The sequence below is a fragment of the Lacerta agilis genome, chromosome 15 (assembly GCF_009819535.1).
Source record: "Lacerta agilis isolate rLacAgi1 chromosome 15, rLacAgi1.pri, whole genome shotgun sequence".
Lineage (NCBI taxonomy): Eukaryota > Metazoa > Chordata > Lepidosauria > Squamata > Lacertidae > Lacerta > Lacerta agilis.
The window spans coordinates 24,643,637-24,659,424 of record NC_046326.1 but is presented as its reverse complement, the minus strand read 5'-3'; the positions used below and the strand labels follow the sequence as shown (position 1 = coordinate 24,659,424).

General features: G+C 43.2%; 1 protein-coding gene across 2 annotated transcripts in view; it reads right to left on the bottom strand.

Annotated features, from left to right (window-relative positions):
• The window catches only part of OPCML (opioid binding protein/cell adhesion molecule like), a 423,977-nt gene that overhangs the window by 352,515 nt on the left and 55,674 nt on the right, over positions 1-15,788 (bottom strand). The window lies entirely within an intron of this gene.

The following is a 15,788-nucleotide window of genomic DNA, read 5'->3' as shown; positions in this document are numbered from 1 at the left end:
ATGCATAACAGGGGCTGCCAGTGCCTAGAAGGAATGGGTGAGATGAAATCCTTGTGTACATATACTGCTGCAGAGACAGATGAGAAATTGGGGTCGGTTCACATTTCAATACGATTTGCACTTCCAGAAACAGTACCTGAAACGGCGCACAGCTATCCTTCAGATTTTTCATTTCTCCTAATTTAGTGATGCACTTCGCCAACCAAATAATGTGTACAAAAATTAGGGTAACATGTGCATTACAAATGCATACGTTAGTTAAAATAACACGAAAATGCTTTGCAGTGATGGAAATTGCATATATATATATACTATATATATATATATATATATATATATATATACAACACACATACATATATGCGCAAAAGTGTACCAGGACAATGTGTATATAGGATAAATTGCACTTAAAAGTTGGTGAATTTTTATGAGGACTCTTTCTTTAAAAGGAAATGCCAGACTAATGCACAAATGTGAAGAATTGAAATCAAGGAAAATGAGAAATGGACAGAATAAGGAAATCAAAGATCAGGCATCTCTATGGTACCATCTCTTCGTGGAGTCACCTTCCTTCCTCCTTAGTCTTTCTGGATAAACAACCAGCACCTAATATGGCTGATCATGTTTTAGATCTTTTGCCATCACCAAAAGCCCATTAGAGTGGGTGTCTTCCTGCACAGTTCAGTCACTGCATGCCAGAAGATGCACAGTGAAAAAGAAAAGAGAACTGATGCTATCTGAGTACCCTGATGCTGTAGCTTTTGCCTGATCTCCCTGCTGCCCTGCTCTTCCCTCCATTCCTCCTCTCTCAATCCATCATCTCTATTTCCCTTTCACCATCTTGAAAGGATACCAATGAAACCCTCTTTCCTCTTTAGGCTGCATTGATCTATTGGGCGGCTCAAGACCTCTCTGAAGTTCACAGATGGGGCCATTTTTATTTTTCTCCCCAACATTCTTTAGGCTTGATTTATGACGGAGTGTTAGAAACCCAATGCTCCTGTTCCTGGAAGAGCTGTGTTGGCTGGGAAGCCCTGCAGCTGGCAGATGCACAAGGCAATTAACCCCTGCATGCACAAAGTGAAGCATAAAAAATTGATTGCGTTCAAATCCAGCTTGCAGTTTCTCTCGGGAAGGGAAATGAGGCTGAGTTGGTACCTCGCAGTCTCCTTTCTGCTGCTATCCAGGATGCCTCAGGCTGATGCAATATAGCCCACCCCTTCAGCAACCACAGAAGACAATCCTAGATCAGAGTTGCTAAGAATAATATGTCTGTTTCCATGGGAAATAGCTTTGTGTATATGTGCAACTCTCATTGAGTGTATGCCTATGCTAAGGGTGTGTGACTGCGTGTTGATCCCAAACCTGCTGGTACTAGAATATGGTCTCCAACCAGTTTCCACTAGAATGATGTATTTCTTGGCCCCAAACCATCGTTGATGCCATTAGAATAAGAACTAGAGATATTGCCAAAGTATCTGCTTCCTTGGCTTGGAATGTGGACTTTGGTGGCCCCAAAGCTTGCCAAGATATGAGGCAAGCATTATGACTTGCAGAGGTGTCCTCTAGCTTGCTTAATAATAATAATAATACTACTGAGGCAGAGGTCATCTCCTTCCTAACCCCATCATAAGCCACTGGAGTCTTCTTCCACTGATGTTTACAGGATCACTGGAAAATTATAATTCAATCACTGCTAGGGATGCACACTGGATTTGGCCAAATCCCAAACCGAAATGGGCTGATTCAGTGGGGATCCAGGCTTTGACTGAGTCAGACCGAGATAGCACCAGATTGCCCCAGGTTGGGCTTCCAGGAACAAACTGGGGCTATCAGTGGGTAGGGCATCAGGTGTGAAGGAGCAGCTTTGGCTGTACAGCCCTGTTTCCAGCAAGGGAACACACACATGCACAGTCAAACTGAGCAGGACTGAATCTTCTGCTCACCACCTGGAAAGTGACAGAGGCAATCTGTTGGCTGCAGGGGTCTCCTTCACCAGCGTATTAACCAGTGCATTCTACATAATTGTGAATGGAGGACTTAGTGGGCTGCATGGTGGGTGTGGACCCATGATTGTTTAAAGTGGTACCATAGTGATTTAAATGTATGGTGTGAATGTGGCCTAAAACACAAACACACCAATTATTATTACTTTTTACTTGACACTGAGATAATGCTTTCTCTCAGGGTCCATGAGACAGGGTTTCCATCCTCTGCTCTGCCACTATCAGCTCAGAGAAGCCAAATACATCAATGAATTTCCTCAAGCGAGCCAGAAGGAGCAATAAATCAGCACCAGCAACGGCTAACGAGACAGATTTGCTCCGTTGCAATTAATGTGTTCTCCTGCATGTGTTTGCTAGCAGAGGTGGAAGTGGGGCGGCGGCAGCGGGGGGGGGGGACGGACGACTGCTGATTAAAATTCAGGCTGGGAGGTGGCAGGAGGTGGCATGACAGTGTGAGCGAGAAGGAGTACCAAAGAGAGTGGCATGAAAGGAAAGAAGCAAAAGGCAAAGCAGGAGGCAAGAGAGAAAAGAAGAGATGGGGGAAAGAATATTGTGGACCTCAGTTCAGATATATGGCATACATCACACAAGGGTCTTGGCAATGTGTGGGATTATTGCATAGAGGGAGGCACTGTATGTGTGAATGGGCACTTGCTTGTGGTTTGCCTATATTTAGAATGGGAAGTCTTAGGTCCATGGCTGAATGCAGTCATACCATAATGACATATGATAAGCCTGCTGGATCAGACCAATGGCCTATCTAGTTCAGCATCCTGCTCTCACAGTGGCCAACCAGATGCTCTCCTGGGAAACCCACAAGCAGAATTCAAGCACAATATCATTCTCTCTCCTGTGGCTTCTAGCAACTGGTATTCAGAATCATTACCTCCCAAACTCAAGGTGACATGCCTGGTTCTACCCCAACCTATTTTATCATCACAACAACCCTGTGGGGTATTAGAGAGCAACTGGCACATGGTCACCCAGCAAGCTTCTTGGGTGGGTGGGTGGGATTTGAACCCTGGTCTCCTAGATCCTAGTCTGACACTCTAATTGCTACACCACATTGTATCCTAATGTACAATGGCAAGAGACACATTCCTTGTTCCACCCCTGTTTGCCTCTAGTCCCACCCACTTTCGCTCCTAGCTCCACCCACTGCAGCCCTTGGGAGCCTGTGGTCTTCAGGTTGAAAAACAAACGAACAAATCCCTAACCCCTTGCTTTGTTGACACCCCAAACACTCAGTATTAGTACAATGGAAACGAGGGTTCTGTTCTATTGGAGACTTGCCAAAGGCCAGACTTATGTGTCTCCCAAATACTTTTTTTCCTGCCCAAGGATATGGGGGAGTGGGAAATAATTACAGTAAAAAGTAATACAGTAGTGTGGTGTTGTTATCTGCCACAAAGTGCTCAGGGTGGGGCAGGCAGCACATCCAAGGGACTGTATAAATAAAAAGGAGTGCCACCATCATTAAAGGAATGTGGACAGTCCAATGCAGACCACTAGTGGCAGTGTGATTCCATCCCAACCGCAAGCTCAGGGCTGGCCCTTTCCTCTTTTGAGACTCTTCTGTCTCTGGTATATCTAGGGAGGTCACTTACACAACACCTTTTCCCTGCCACCACGAGAGAGAGAGAGAGAGAGAGAGAGAAAGAGAAGAGAGAGAGAGAGAGAGAGAGAAATACATCATCATAAAAAGAGGGCACAGATTCGCATAGAATTTGCACATGCTAATGTAGATGTATAGATGCAAATGTGGGGAATGATTACTATAATTTAAATAGCAATGCAATTCATCTCACTGTTATGCTTTATTAAATAAGCTTTATTTTATTGTGCTGCTGACGGCTTTGGATTGTAGTAATTGCGTTTTATGCTGATCAATTTGGGTTGTTGTTGTTTTATGTTGTATTGCTGACACTGTTTTTCTGTTATTATTATTAGCCACGGTGGGCTGTGTTTTGAAGCACAGCAGGCTACAAGATGATGATGAGACATATATATATTATTATTATTATTATTATTATTATATTATTCAACTGAGTTCTATGCAGATTCCACCCATCGGAATTAATGAACCTAAGTTAGTCACATCCATTAACTTCAGCGGGACTACTCTGAGTAGGACTAGCACTGAATACAGCCCAATATTATCAGAGTTCTTACCTGCCCTTCACCAAAAGGTCCCAGGGCAAGTTACAGCAATTTAAAAATACAATATTAAAATCTACTTAAAGCAAGGCAGAAGGATAGGTTAGGCTTATATATACATACAGTATATATAGAGAGAGACTTAAAGGCCATGTAGCAGTTGTAGTAACAATAACAATAATTTTTTTTAAAAAGTTCTTTAGAATTATTGTGTTTCCCCCTACGCAAATAAGCAGATTTTATCAATTGATCAATTAATTAATCAATCAACCCAAATTCATGTGATTAGTTCACCAGTGTTTCTTCCACTTGGGGAGCCAGACCCAACAGAAGGTTGGGGACAATAAAGAGAATGAGTTGGAGGAATCGAGGTTGGGAGTGAGAAGAGCAGGGGGAAATAAAAAGAAAAACAGGAAAGGTAGAAGGAGGAAGGCAAGATAGATAAAGAGTAGGAAGAAAGCCAGAAAGAGATAAAACTACCCCAGAAGAAATTTAACTGCAAAGCTTTAATCTTTCAGTTAAGAGGGAGGAGGGGAAAACCTCGACTAAATGGAGATAATTTATCTCCAGCAACTCCTGCAACATTTAAAGCCAGATAGTAAATAAATACATTGTCACGCTGGATCAGGGCCTCTCATTCACACCAGCAGCAAGATACATTCTAAATTATATTCCATTAGAAGTGGCATCCTGCCTTGCAGAGTGAGCCCATCCCTCTCTCAAGGAGGCCCCTGTCCCTTGCTCCCTGAAGAAGGCTCTGCCAATCGTTGTTTGCTAGTTGCTATTATTATTGATGACAGCCCACAACAGCTAAAACTCCTGGCATAGCAAAATCCCTGCCCTATCTCCACCAGATTTCTGATAGCTGCAGTCTGACTGGAAGGAACAGATGCTGTAGAATCCAAGTAGATACAAGCTGAATTGCAGGAGAAGAATCCATATTCCCCATAGTCAATGTTTGGGAGGAAGTTGTTTTGGTTTGTTTGCATGAAAAGATCTGAATGTGTTCAAGCCAACTGAATCAGGAACTACAGTACTGAAATGTCTTGTGGTATTGATGCTGCTGCGCTGCTTAGTGTTTTTGAGAGTGAATTCAAGAGAAACCCAGACCAACATGTTAAGCCAGCGGATAGTCATCCCTCTTACATCAGTAGGATGGCCAGTTTTGCAATACTGAAAATAGGACATCGGTTCATGTAGAATTTATATGCATAGATGCAGATTTGGAAATTATTTCTGTAATTTAAATACAAATGCAATACATCTCAGCATAGTGGGGGGGAGAGACTTGCGTCCCCATGCAGTTATCCATTTTATAACATCTATAAAAATAAAGGACAGGTCCTTAAGGTCCTACCCTACTAAAAGACACCACAAATACTTTAAAAAATTCTTCATATGAAGGGCCCAAAGTCCAAAGAAACAGAAAAGTTTTACCTGGTGCTTAAAAGTAGATAAATATGGCACCAGGCAAGTCTCTCCAGGCACTACATCCCACAAGTGAGGAGCCACTACTGAAAAAGTCCATTCTTGTATTGCCACCCTCCAAAAATTCAATGGAGTTGGCAAATGGAGAAAGATATGCATGATAATCACAAGATCTGGGTCAGTTCATGAGGGAGAGGTGGTTCAACACTCTTAGCTGAGACCAAGAACTTGGGACTCAGCTACATTTGTAAAGATAAAGCGCTTTATAGTGTTATAACATTGTGACAACAGATGACGCTGTGGAGTCCCGTCTTTCGCCAATGAGATTTCCCTGTATGACGTTTACAATGCGTTTAACTGAATCACTTCTTTGATGTGTCTAGATCCAGCCTTATTGTTAGCCACTGCAGTCATGCCAGATTTGGTGTCTGATAGAGGACTGTCCTTTGCAAAGTCCTCTGTAAGGTAAGGCATATGGTCACCCTATTGGTCTGACTTAAGTAGGAAAAAAAAGTTCAATGGTGGATTGGGTGGTTGTTTAGAGACTTCTGAATAATTTTATGGTCTGATGAAACTAATGAAATTTCTCAGGCAGGATTATATGTAGGGATGCAAGAAAAGGCACAAATTTCTGTCCTGACCCACTGTTTCCATTTTACTGCAGTTTGGCTTCTGATAAAAACTACATTATTCATCTGGTTGTCTGCTGTGATGAAATTCTATGTAATTGATCACATCATTAATGATGTAATTAATTATGTTATTGTCATGTTATTCCACTTCACTCATTTCAATCCAAAGGAAGCACAATGCAAATGGGGGAAATACACAAATCATCAATTTTGCATCGCTTGCAGATGGCAAACAACAATAACAGTGAATATCAATCATATTCACTGGGTTGATTTCCATTCTGGACATGGGACAAATAAATAAGTGGATGTTGGCAATTTCCTCTCCTGTTTCCATCAAAAATCTCTGACATCCCATTTTCTGTACACCCGACAACCCCCCCCCCCGGATTTAATTGTGTATGAATTTTCCTTTGATGACTTTGGATGGGCCAGTGGGGCGTGATGACATGAGGGGCAAGGCCAATGTTGATATCTCGGTTTCCAGACCCCTCCCCACCCTGCGCAGCCTCCTCTGGGTGAGCTCCGGTTTGTCATTGCTCTTCTCAAAATATGGCACCCAAAACAAGATATAGTCAAGATACATCTTAGTGCAGTCGCACACAACAAATTTCATGTGAATCACTGAGAGTCCTTTTGACAGCAACATACTATCTTCCCACTTCTCATCCATTTGGGAGGAGGTCCTTGGGATATTTTTTTCCTGGGAACATCACTGCAAGTGCCCTGGTACCCCACCATGTCCCTTTCCAAATTGAGAAACTGGGACATAAGGACTTGGAATGGGAGCCAGTTAACCCTGGGGTTCTATACTATATATCCTTAGAATAAAAGTTATTCAGAGTTATTGTCTGCCTGTGTCTGTTCACACACACACACACACACACACACACACACACACACACGGGTGTGTGTGTGTGTGTGTGTGTGTGTGTTTCTGTGTGTGTGAGGACAGTAGATCTTACAGAGGATGCCCATTAAATTCACACAGTAAAGTACAGTGCACTCTTCAATTGACGATAAAAACAGACGGCAGGGTGTTATTTATGTCTGGAGCTCTGCTGCCTTTACCAGTGACATGTCAAGTGATTTCCTCCCCCCTCCCCCATTTTTATTTTTATTTTAAAAAAAACACAGCTGACATGAAGATTATAACCCTTAGTGCTAGTGCAGCTGGTATGAAGGAACGCCTTTAGACCAAAAGAAGAGAACAGGACTTGGCCCACTGGCCTAAAGATGCTGCATTGCTCAGAAGCAAATGGAGAGAGAAAGAGAAAGGCTGGGGGGGGGGGGGAGGAAGAAAGACCTCTGAACTGGCTGAGCTAGGGAGCTGACATTAATATACTCTTACTTTAAAATTGTGCTATGGAATCTGGCCCATCAAGAATAGCACCCCCTTTTGTTATGTATTTAAATAGATTTGAAACAGGCTTGGCTGCCACAGTGACCCACAAATGCTGGACATTACCAGACTCCAGAGTTCTTTCTGCAGCAGAGGCTGGACCAGCCAGCCCTACCAGCAGGGAGAGGGAGGCATCAACCTCATCAGTAATGCTGTTGGCTGAAGTGTGGGGGACAGATATCTACAGATACCACTACAACTACTTACCTATTTCATAATATCAACGGAAAGGAAAAGATGGGGCAACACACTAAAGAGCGCTCATAAACCCATTGCACTTAACACAGGTGCAACCTGTCTCTACACAATACAAGTGTTTGTCTGAACGAAGTACACTTCTTGTTTTACATACCTCAGCCATTGTGCACACAGGTACACAAGAATGTGCACTTGTTGAACATTATGTGTGAATAACTGTACAAGTGTACAGCTCAACTATTTGTGTGTGTACAGATACACAGATTGTACACACATTGAATGCAATGTGTGAACATCCCTAGATGCTCCATGTTGATCTGTCCAAATAGCTCACTCTATTTGGGTTTCCAGACTCTCACAAGCCCATACCCAACTCCCTGGACTTGGGCAGCCCAACTTTTCATACCAAGTGGGCCACACATTGCCTTGACATGTGGAGAACAGGAGCAAAGACAAAATTTGATACCTCCCGATCATTGTAAGTGTGGTGCCAGGCTTTGGAAGGAGGCACAAGGCCTTGGCAGGGTCCTAGAGTCCTCATCTCCTTCCCAAAGCTGGGAAAGCACTTGCTTGCTTTGGGTAAGAGGCTGGAGGACCTGTCAGAGCCTCACACCTTCTTTCCAAAGACCAGTGGCTCATTTACCCAACTTTGGAAGGCAGTGCAAGTGCTGGAGAGGGGGCATCAAATGCTGCCATCAAAAAGACCTTAGGGCCGTACATTGGAACACCCTGCCCTCAACCCTATGCACACCTTCTCTTCTGTTCAGACCCTTTCAGTGCTTTCAGCTGGCTGGAATGTCCTTGAACTGCGATAATACATATTGCTTGCAGAGGAAGAATAATTGTGTGTGTGTAAACCTGTGACTCTGGCCCAATCCTCTCTTTTACCCTCATACCCACCTACCTGGCATATGGCCCCTGGGAGGCTGCTCAAGAAGAACACTGTCCTCAGACTGAAAAGATTTCCCTACCCCTGCAGTTCATATATGCCTTCTGTCTTTTGCTTTAACCCACATACAACTGCACTGAAGCCAAGTGTAACATCTTGTGGGGAACAACAACAACAACAACAACACAACAACACAACAACTTAGAATACACAAAAAAAACTCCATTTAGAATTTGGAATTCAAGATGGCACTACTGGAAGGCATCTCTGATCACTACTGTCCAACATGTCACTGCTTTGGAGACAGAGGAAAGATATAGCACTTCCCTAGCAGAACAAATCAATAATTCCTGACAGTGACCCTCCTTCCACTACATCTGAAACTCTGACTTCCCCTTTGGGGGAAAACGTCTTACCAAACAGACAAATAAGGGCATGCGTCTTGTCTTTCATGGCTTGACCTCAGAAGTATCTCTGCAACTTCATGAAGTTTTTATTACTATTATTCTTTTTAAAGCCATTCAGAGTTCTAACTTCAGGGGCATCCAATCTGACTTAAAATAAAATAAAATAGTGGCAGTCCAGTCCTGCAGCATTGTTACTCAGCATTTCACCTTGTAAATAAATGGTTTGAACTGCAGCCAGGAGCAATGGGATCTTTCAAAGGCATTATCTGGAAACAGTCAGTAGAAAGAACCTTAAGTCCCCATTAATCATTTCACCACTTACAGTATTTCTTAATGGCTTTTTTTGGCTTATCCTTTCAATTCCAACCAAGAGTGTGATCTCTCCCAGCTTATTCTATTAAACAGAAATCAATATGTAATATCAACGTGCCAACATTGGGATTATTTGGAAAGAATTGAGAAAGATCCCTGCCTTTTTTTTTACACCTCTCATCTGGCATGAAGTGGTGGATCACTCAGTCTTTTCATGGGACATAGGATTTGCTAACATTAATGAGACGTAAACAATCACCAGAGTGCTAATGAGGGGAGGATCTGAACATAGAAGGGCTTCGTTCAGCTAATGACAGCAAACAGGTTTGTCCTTCATGAGCTTGTATAATCCTTTTTCAAATCCATCCATGCAAGGGGCAATCGCCAGCTTCCTTTGGCAATGCATTCCACAAGCTATGAGTGGTGTGAAGAACCTCCTCCATCTGTCCATCATCAACAGTGTTTTCATTCATATAATTAATATCCCGCCTTTGTGTTCTGACATCCATGGTGTCAAAGATTAAACAGAGGTTAAAACAATAGCAATTAACTAAAAAATTGAATAAAAGGGTAAGGAACTCAAACCCACAAAATAATAATATGACAACTCTTTCCTTTGTCAACAAACAGTCAAGTGAAAACCAGCTCCAAGCTCTTCTAAAGTGCTTGGTTTTAGCCACATTCCCAAATATGGTCCAAGACTGAGTCAGACCTCCTGTGGTGGAATATTTCATACTTTAAGTAAGACGCCTGCAACAGTGGGAACCTGGAGGCCAAACCTCAGGTGGTAGAAGGACCTGGCCCTACTATTAGGCAACCATCACAGGTAGAAAATGTTAAGGGCAACAGGGACAATTCATTGGCTGTTCTTCTGAGCTATTCCCCTCTCTTAGATGACAGAGCTGTGCATGCACACAACCTGCTCTTGCCGCCCCACCCCCACCCCCACCCCAATTTGCCAACTGCCTCAGGTTCAGTGGAGGATACTAGATGTCAAGTTTCTCTATGTGGAATCTGGAGGGGCACCATCTTGTCCATTGCCTCAAGCAGTAAGTCTTGTCAGGGATCAATGACACACACATGCCAGTAAATAGTATCTGGCTTATCAAAACTCTTTTGGGTTGCCTCAAACATTTCTTGGATGTTCTCATGGGATGGAACTCCCTATATTTACTCTCCTGCTTTCAGCAAAATGCTGATGACTGCCTGCTACATTTTTAGGGCACCACTGGCAGAGACAGAAGTTCCCCTCCTAGCCCATGAGTTCTCCATGAGTCATTTGCATGAGTCTCCTTCGATTCATTCACATGAACATTCCCCCCCATTCCTCCAACCAGTGGTTCTTCATCGATGGCAAAGTACATATGGCACAAGCGCTTGAGTGAGAGGAGGAAATGAAGTTTGTTGCTACACCAAGGTGCTTGTAGCTGTCACGTATTGAGAAATTGCAGTATTCAATAAAAAGAACCACACAATCAATGTCAATGATTGTTGGGCAAATATGGATTAGATGACCTTAAAGTGGGTATGTGTCTAGTTGTAAAACAGCACCAAAGGAGCAGCAGTTAATGAACCAACTGTAGGAGACTAGGAAACAGTGTTGCATGAAATGTAGTCCTGGCTATATTGCTGTAATGCTTTTTTTCAGGAGTGAACAGAGTATCTCTCTTAACAGCCTCTGGACGAGACAGAGCTTTACAAAAAGTCTTGCCACTACCCTGCTCAAATAGGTTTCGGGAAATGGAAAATGATGGTAAGGCAGAGTTTAGGACTTCTCAGAGAGAATAGGAGGTCACTGGAAGGCTTGGGAAGCATAAGGTTCATCCCCTATCATAGTCCAATATTATTGCTGAGAGCTCAATGAGATTTCAGAATTCACAGCTGGGCTCAGAATAAACCAAATTATTTTGGAACTAAAACAGTTATGCTTTTCAAAGCCAGTTCCAATTGGGGAATGAGGCTGAGAGTCCATCCATCACTACTCTTTCACACAGAATAGAGCCCACCTCTGTGACATCAGCAGCCAAGAGGATCGTCCCTCCCCCCTCTATCTTCTTTCCATAACCTGTTGTCTTCCACATGCTTGGACTATGGCTCCCAACATAACCTCAGCTTCTGCCATTTATATAGTACCTGAAGCTTTTAGACAACTTTAAACAAGTCTGGCACTTTGAAAATCACAAGCTTCCCTGCCTGCCTAGGACCCATGCCCACCTTCCTCTCATTGTTTAGATGCTGAACTCATAAATGTCTGTCATTAACATCATTTGTTGTTTTTTTAAGTGGGGAAATCTCACTCCAGGTGCAACTTACCAGTTAAGTGCTATCCTGAGCTCTTGCACTTCCGCACTGAAAAGATATCAGCGACGGGAAAGCAATTCAGGAGAGAGAAATGAAACTAGTTATGAGATTAGGAGCGGAAACCATCAAACCAGAGATGGTCCTCCAGGATGGTTGCAAGCCAGTGGGCATATTCAATAAATGAAGACTGCATCAGCCCCACATGCTGGCATCTGCATGGTACCCCTGTGTGCCACATCAGAGCATAATTACACATAGTTGATTGGAATTGCTTCCGGTGCTTCTTGTATGAAAGCATCTCTTTGGGAAATAAGTCAACTAAACAGCTATAGAGAGGCTCCAGGCACTTAGCTATACTTAGCAACCTGCAGCATACCAGGGAAAATTCACACACTCACATGCCCCTAGAATATTTTTTTTCCTGAGAATTTAACTTCCATGGCTTAGCCATTCACAAATAAATGGGAAGCTTCCTGACACAGGGAGCACATTAGTAGCAGTTGCTCACTGTTGTCCGTCCAAAGGTCGCAATCTTACACTCACAAATAACATTGCGAGTGAAAAGGTTAATGCAAAATCGCAAGTTATAACATAACCTCATATCACCAGATGATGCTCCTGTCTAGAAGCGTTCAATGCATCTTGGTTGTGCCAATGAGCTTGTTGTGCCTACAGAGAAATTTCAAGGCACATTTAGGGTCCCCATTCTGCTGGAACAGCAGGGGTTTTTCCCCCAAGGGAGGGAAAAAAAAAGCTTAGATAAGATGACTGAAACCTGTCATGAATTTCGGAAGATGTGCAGGGTTGAGCTTTTGATTTGGGGCTGTTGTTCTTGACTGAAGCATAAGATAGAAAATGTCATTTCTTGGAAAGGCCACAAAAGGTCATTTGGGTTTCTTCTCCTCTGGGAAGAGCAACTCCAGTTTCAATAAACGAAAGCTGTTGGTATTGTCCTTTTGCTTCGTTGCCTTTATTTATGCAATTGATTTCTTTTAACTCCCAGCATGCCAGCTGATAGATTAACCGGACGCCATATGGCAGCATTTAGGATCCGTTTCCCGAGCTGGCACTGCCCTCCTCCCTGACGTTGCCACCGCTGCCCTTCTCTGGCAGCCGAACAGGCCAAGCCAAACATCTCAAATGCCTCCTTTTCAAAACCAAAGTGTATTTAATAATTCAGTGCTGCCTGCTCCTTCAGGCTCTCGATAAATAATTCATCAATTGTGCTGCACCGTGCAAATGTGCTTACAGGCACACACACCAGAGAGAGAGAGAGAGAGAGAGAGAGAGAGAGAGAGAAGCACTGCCGTTAACAAGTTTTGTGATGTTGAATTATGTCTGAACAGATTTTTTAAAGATGGCAAGGAAGAGGGAGGGATGAGGGGGCGAGGTGGGGAGGGAGGGAGCTCCCATGTTTAAGATCCTTACAAATCGCCACCTCCTTCATTTCCAGGGCTGAAAGCTTGGCAAGAGTTTCATGGAGCATGCGACATCAGGAAACTGTTGGCTGATAAATGCCTTCATCACTCAAGCATGAAAGAGGGTGAGAGACACAGAGAGAAGATAGCTCTACTAATGCCTGGATATAGAGAGCAAAGGCAGGTGGCACACCCTGTGGACTCTGCCGGGAGTGTAGAGATAGGAGATGCATTTGATTCAAGTTGGCTTTTAATGGTGAATCTACAAATTTGCACTTTCCAAAACAATGCGCAAAGCAAAACACATCTTTCCTATGGAATTCACAGTTATCCGAATTTTCTGATGCAGTTCTCCAACCACTGTTTACAAAAATGTATACATCAGGGGGGAATGTGCCTTAAAAATTAACAAATTACTGAAAATAGCATGCAAAAAATGCATTGTGTTAGGGGGAAATGCTTGCAAAGATCTGTACATCTGTTAAATCGGCAAAAAAGAGTGTTTGCTAGAAGAAATTTACACCCAAAACACTGGTGAATTTTCATAGGAATTATTATTATTTTTAAAGAAAAATTTGCAAATTGATGCAACTACATTTAAGATTAGGGGGGAAACAGAAACTGAGAGAATTGAAATTGAAATATATACCCCCTATTTTTTTATTTGTTTCCAAAGAACTTAAATCCATTTTGTTTGTTTGTTGCAGTAATACCCACCTTTTCCTCCAAGAAGCTCAAGGTGGCACACATGGTTCTCTCCCTCCCCACATTTAATCCCTAGGACAACCCTGTGAGGTAGGTTAGGCTGAGAGGTAATGCCTGGTCCTGGTCACACCCAGTGACCTTCATGCCAAGGAAGGTCTTTACCACTGGCGTAGGGAAGGAGGGGCATAGTGTGCGGGGGCCCCAGGCAGCGCGATCCTGGTAGGGTTCCATCTTGGCTGCCCCCCACCTGTGCTGCATGCCCTGCCCTCAGAATGCGTTCTGCCCCGCCCTGCTGCTTCCCGCCCCCGGTGCCAGAGCATGAAGCTCCATCACTGGTCTTTACCACCCTGTCCAACACTCTATCCACTAAACCACACTGGTTCCAAATCCAAATATTCTACAGCTTTGTTGAATGAGAATCCTGCCTTGTTTCTGGTTCAAGCAGTCGGGTATTTGTGTTGTTGTGTGTTGTGTTGTTGTTGTTGTTGTTGTTGTTGTCACCAACTAAGATCTATGCAGAGTAGACTCATTGAAATCAATGGATCTAAGTTAGGAATGGCTGTTAATTTAACTATGACTAGCTTTGGAAAGAAACCTTTGCTATTATTTATTGATTTAATGGGGGGGGGGAAATAAACTATTCAAACTTGTGTCCACAGCAGGCTTTAATTGTGCTTTACGCTCACCATTCAAGAGTGCAGACTGGTGTATAATGCAGTTTGGAGATCCCTGAAAAGCATCTTGTTATAGTGGATATAAATAACAACAAATTGCTCTTCATTGGATACACAGTTGGTTGAGCTGTATAACTGCTTGTGATCCAGCCACTGCTCCCTGTCCTCTCCCTACATGGATCCGATGATCATATTCTCAAAGTCTCTGGCCATTTGGGAGACATCTCTTTGACAATGAATACACAATTCTTGCTTGGGAAGAAAAGATTGTGGCTGTTTGTATACCCCAGAAACAAAAGAGTTGCGAGGGAAGTCAACCAGTATCATGAGACTTTCCGCATGTGACTTGACAAAATGTGTGAGGCCAGACACACATGCTTGGATGCCGTGCTGCTACTTGAGCACACAAGGGACCTGACCTTTCTAAACGCTTGGGATGTTTGTTTCTTATAATCCTTTTGTGGGGATGAACTTTGCGGTCTCAACCGCAATGGGAGGACATGGGAGTTAACAAGAAAGGGAGAAAGGAGCCAAGTGAAATGGGTCTGTCCTTTGTGCCAGTGAATGTGCTTTAGAAAAATGGGAAGGAATGGAGACAATGAACACAAGGAGCAGCTAATCAATAGCACGCTCATCCTTTTCGCCTTTAGCCCTTATCTCTTTCCTGATCTCTCTCCTTTGTCCCCTCACTGTCTCAAGTCTTTTAGGAAAGGTAAATTATTAAATTCTTTCCAAAGCATGGCCAGTTCAGGGTGGAAATGCTGATCTGCCCATTGAAGAAATTCAGTCACATCCAGAAAACCCAATCATGGACTACCACTGGAGATTTACTGCTTTCCAGAACAATTTAAATCAATTGACATCTGAGGGATGTCAGCCCCATCAGCCACAGTCCAACAACATCTGGAGGGACTAAAGTCCTTCCAACCCAGCCATAGCTGTAAAAGTCAGCAGCAGAAAAAACAACAACCTTGTTGTTGTTGCTTCTAGAGTGAAAAGTCATGGGTAAGTGCTGAGTTTGTGTTTACATTTTTTTTTATGTGTGTGTAGACTATTTTGTGAGGATAATATTCAGTTACAGCTCTTGGAATCCACATAGCTCTATGATCTTTCTTAAGGGACGCATGTGGTGCTGTGGTCTAAACCACAGATGCTAGGGCTTGCTGATTGGAAGGTCGGCAGTTCGAATCCCTGTGACGGGGGTGAGCTCCCGTTGTTTGGTCCCAGCTCCTGCCCACCTAGCAGTTCAAAAGCATGTC